The sequence below is a fragment of the Molothrus ater genome, chromosome 5, assembly GCF_012460135.2.
Source record: "Molothrus ater isolate BHLD 08-10-18 breed brown headed cowbird chromosome 5, BPBGC_Mater_1.1, whole genome shotgun sequence".
Classification (NCBI taxonomy): Eukaryota; Metazoa; Chordata; class Aves; order Passeriformes; family Icteridae; genus Molothrus; species Molothrus ater.
The window spans coordinates 55,372,912-55,378,316 of NC_050482.2; positions in this window are offsets into that span (position 1 = coordinate 55,372,912).

The following is a 5,405-nucleotide window of genomic DNA, read 5'->3' on the forward strand; positions in this document are numbered from 1 at the left end:
TCGCAACAGCTGGTCCAAAGGGCGGCACCGCCGGCTCCCTTCTTTCGCCCACCTCTCCCCCCTGGAAGCCTGCCCTTGTCCCCTCAGGCAAGCCCCTGCCAGGGGCTGTCCAACGCCGCCGGCTCCGGGCAGGGCTCAGAGCTCAGCCGTGGAACCGGGCTGACCTCGGTGTTGTTCCCGTCCCCGCCGCAGGCTGGAGTTGACCTTGAGCCAGTCACTCCATGCCTGTGGCTCGTGGACCTCCATTTATAAATGTCATTGCCATGATGCAAGCACGACGGTGGCATCGGACCATCCGCAGATGGAGACAACCTGTCACGGTGAACAGTGCAACCGGGGAAAGATACAGGTAAATGCAGTTTCTTTCCTCATTTGGGGTGGATCGAGTTTGCCTCTTTTCCCACATACCAAGCACATAAGCTTGCTTTTTTTTTTTTTTTTTTTTGTTCCATCACTACAAAGCCAGCATTAAATGTTCCCAAAATCACAAAATCAGAATCTGCATTTCACAAGCAATCAGACTACCAGCTCCTTTTGTCTTTAGAAACCTGTGGTTTGCCCCATCCCTGTCATGCTCGGCATTTGAAAGCACAGAGAAACTCACGACGCTGTACTTTCTCCTGAAAGACAGAAATTTGGCTAACAGGTGACTCTGGTTCCATCCTTCATAGGACAAAAGTCTGTCTTTCCCTTGAAAGCCCTTTGTCAGTGCTAAACGTTATTAACCAGGCTTTTACCATCGCAGCATCTGATGCCTTTGCTGGCTGCAAGCCATGTGCTTAGCCTACACCATCTCTTAGCAGCACAGATCTAGAGGAAAACATTCCCCTTTTTATGCCTCCCTCCTCACAGTCCCTCCTAACTAGCTGGCAATTCCTGGTTCAGGCTCTGGACATTTTGATCAGCTGACTGTGGCTGCTTTCTTTGTCTCTGTTCTCAGGAAGAAGGTGAATATGAATTAAATGTCACTTAATCCCCTTTCCTTTCTTGCTCATTAGCATTGAACATGGCTGTTGCAAAAGAAAGCATATTTTTTCATTTATGGAGAGATGGCTGTCACACAAGGAAGTGTATTTTTGTTTCATTTTAAACATAATTGGGGTATGGCAGCCAGATGAAAAAGACTTTGCTGGAGAATATACCTAGTCTTTGGAAAAAAATAAAAAAAAAAAAAGGATCAATGTTTGCTTTTGTAATAGTAAAATGCTTGTTGCTGAAATTTCTTTTTCAATTATTACAATGAATTATTCATTCCCGGGATTATTTGAATCATAATTATGATTTATTCATTTGCAGGGTTAACTGTTGAGAAATCCTTTCAAAACAGCTTTCAGGAGGGATGAGAAAGCTCCGAGGTTTCTAAGAGGACACACAGGGCATGTCTACATGATGGAGCTCACCCTGTGCTGGGTTTGAAGGAGCAAGCTTCAGTCAGCAGAGCAGAGTCAGCGTGGAGCTCCAGACCGGTTTGCAGGACAATTTTCCAGCCCACACAGACATTCCATGCTGCCACAGCTCTGGGCTTCCCGCTACCTGGGCGAGCCGTGCTCCAGGCAGCCGAGGTGCTCCCACATCCCATCCCTTCCAACCCTCCTGCCACAGCCCAGCTCCGAGCAGGCGCTCCGGCTGCTCTGCACCACCCGGGCTTGCTCCTGACAGCCCTTCAGAAGCCACTGTCCCTCTGGTGCACTCACGGTGTGCTCAGGCTCAGTGTTAAAGCCAGAAGTCCTTGCAGCGTGCAACACAACTCTTCTCAGCAAGCAGCCTGCTCCCGAGCGGCTCCGCACCGCGCTGCCTGTGCAGCCACACCCCTCCCTCACTTCTATATTAAGAGGCAATACCAGCTGCCACAATTCAGCCTCTGTGCAGATCCTGCTGGGCCAGCAGATCCCGATGGCACACAATTTGTGGAGCTGGAGGCAAGGGAGATGCGGAGATGTCGGGAGGGACAAGAACAGCGTCCCCAAAAGCCACACTGCTGTACCATAACGCTCCCTGGAGACAGATTTGGGTGCTGGCTCTGAAGCCAACACCATGAGGCCTGTGCCACCTAAGAGTGCCATTAAGCTCCTCTTTGAGGCAGTAGCTGTGATCACATCTCCAACGCAGGTCTGGCATCTCGCTGTGGTTCAAGAGTTTCTGATGACCACATCCTCCCGCAGGCTGTATTGATCATTAATGCCAAGGTGCACAAAAATCCCTTCAGAGATTCATGGGGAGAATTGTTCTGGCTTGCACAGGACACCCAGTTCTGGGCCCTCATCCTGCTCCAAAAACTGGAGGGACATTGTCCTTCCAGGCCTGGTCCATACTGGCACTGTCAATCTGCAGCATAGGAGTTCAGTTTCAACCATTCCTTTGGATGCACCCCCAAACGTGGCTCAGCATTTTGGGTAACACTGCCACCTTTGGATTTCTTTTAGCTCCCTTTTGCAGGATTTGATGTGATCAGCACTGCAGCTGCCAAAAAATTGTGTCTGTGTAGCATTTTCTCAGGAAAGCCAAACCCAGAGACACTCACTCCAAAACTAAGATATCCCAAGTGGGAATCCAGGTTTGAAGCTAGGGCATGCAAAACTTCTTAGCCACTTCCTTGTCTTCCTGCATTTCCCAGTCACCTCATCATCTCCTGAACTCTACAATTCCCTCCTTCATGGCTCCTGTGCTACCCCTATCTTCTGCTTCCCACATTCAGGTACTTTTCCCAGTTATGGAGCTTCTCGTCCCTATAACCCTACTACAGTTTCTTCACTTGCTTGCAACCCGGTAGCAAAATACTTTTCATATCCCTTTTCCAAAACTCCTTTTGGGGCTGAAGGCTGCCCAGTACATGCTGGGGATGCTGGATGGCCATTGGGCCTTCAGCAGAACAGCTTGACATGCTTTGCTCATGTGACATCTTGTAACTCTCACCCCCATTAAATGGAGACACGAGAACACCTTCCATGCCTGCAATATATTTTGGTGATCAATGCACCTCTAAAATCATCCATCAGCACCCTAATGCACAGGCTGGGAGGCACAACAGAACCTCCCACAGGCTGGAGGCCCTGGGGTAGGATTCATTTCCCAGGAGCCAAAATATTCTACACATCAAACAAATCCCCCCAGTCTAAAAAGAGCAATAGACAGAGAAAATGAAAAAAAAATGCAATAGCTGGCAGAGCATCCCCATTTGAAATGGTAATTTACACTTAGGCACAGTACCAATTACAGCCAACTTCATACTTCCCTTCTTACTCAGAGCCATAAATCTATAAATGAGAATGCTGAACAGGGGAGGGAAGCAGAATTAGCTTGAGCCTTAGCGCTGTTGGGCACACCACTTGGAAACAGGAGTTCTCCTGGTTTGTTCTCTCACCAGAAAGCAGGAGAAACCTGAAGGATGTTTATTAATGATCTTCCAGGCATCAACTCCTGCGGCATAAAATGTTCATGGTCAGATCCCTGAGGCCTTCAGCCTCCTTATTCTAGTCCAAGTGAAGGCCTGGGTTTGAAACATTGCATCTCACAGAATGCCAGAGTCACTTAGGGTAGGAAAGAGCAGTGATTTCACTGCATATGGGCAATGAAACCTTGGCTTTCCTATTTTTATTACACTCCCAGAGAGAAGAAAGTACTCAAAGAGTTCTCAATTCATGTAACTGCAGATCTCAAAGAACCAGACAAGGTGAGGAAGGCTGGGGCATCTAACAATACCCACGTATCAATCATGATTTCATGTATCACCACAATGAGCAGGGATTAAAAAAAAAAATCCCAATTTTCTCAAAAAAGAAGCAAACCTGAATATTCTCTGATGGGAAACCCTCCATCCCCATCTCAGAATCACAGAAAGGCCAGGGTTGGAAGGGATCTTAAAGACCATCCTATTCCAAAGCCCTACCATGGGCAGGGGGAACATCTTCCCCTAGCCCAGGTTGCTCAGAGTCCCATGCAGCCAGGCCTTGGGCAGTCTCTGTGCTGCCCTTTGAAAGGGGTGCTTGTGCCACTGCCACTGATGGAGGAAGAATTGCACTTCCACGAAGTGAAGGTGACATCCTATTCCCTGGATTAGCCCAGACTATTTCTGGAATGCTGTCCTTTCTGTTTGTTGAATGAGGACAGGTTCATGTACTGGCAAAAATATATAATGGTATAACTAAAGATTTTGTCACAATACTGGGATAAATGAGGGAGGGGAAGACAAAACAGGTTGTACCAGAAACTTTCTCACAAATATTTTCTAGCTTTCAAGTACTTCTGTTAACCCAAAGTGCCTTTAATACTGTGTTTGTCTTGGGTTTCCCCCCAAAATTCTATCTACAGACGAGTAACTTTTAAACCTTTATTTTTAAATCTCTTAAGTATTTCCCATGTACATACATTGGGGTTTTTTCAAATGCCCTTTCCCAGAGAGACACTGTGGATGTACTTTAGGGACTTCACGTTTCTGTTTATCACAGGAGGAAAAGTATTCTGGCCTGTCATAGTTTTTAGGTTCACAACACAACTCTGTGGTGTGTGAGCAAATGAATGAGTGTGACAGGCAGTGACAGCAGCGTGCAGACCCCTCACCAGGGAAAGACAGAGGGTTTCACAGCTCTCTGCCAGGCAGCTTAAAATGACTGAGGTATACAAATACTGTGTCAGGTTTTGCAGCATCCGATGCAACTACTTGGACAGCTCTGGTCATGCTTCAACTGGACTTTGTCTTCTTGTGGGTCTGTTCAACCCCTTTTGTTCCTGCACTCCAATATTCAATTTACATTCTTTAATTTATTTCCATCCTAGAGGCCCTGAGGTGGTCCCAAGTGTTTATCCTTTTATCCTGTCCCTCAGCTCCTGTCCATGTTCCATCCTCCTTCCCAGTTTTTATCTTCTCCCAGCCTTTTAGTTTGCTCTTCTATCCTTCCCCATTTTCCAGTTCCTTCTGCTCCAATCCTTTCATTTAACTTTGGCTAAAACCAAAACCCCAACATTTCAATGAAGGCCTGCTTCCATGCAGAAAAATCTCTTGTCATATTTCCAAAATGACAAGAGATTCTTGAGAATTCTGCTATGGCATTTAGTCCCTCTACATCTGGGTGCCCATCCACTGCTTCCAAACATACAGTGAGGAAAATTATGTTGGCCCAAGTCCAGAATGCCCTTGCAAGGAGTTCTGGCTAAGAGCAGGTTGTACATGCTGCCAGTGGCACCTCTGATGGTTTTAGCTGGCGGTGCAATGTTTTCTTAGTGGTCCAGGAAATGATCAGTGCCTTACATCCTGTGTAAAGCTATGCAGAAGGAGAAAGCTTCTGCTTCTTTAAGGCATCCCAGTCAAGGACCCTTTTAATGCAAAGAGAGACTCCTGACAAGGCCTGGAGGGACAGGACAAGGGGGAATGACTTTGCACTGACATAGAGTAGGTTTAGATGGGATAT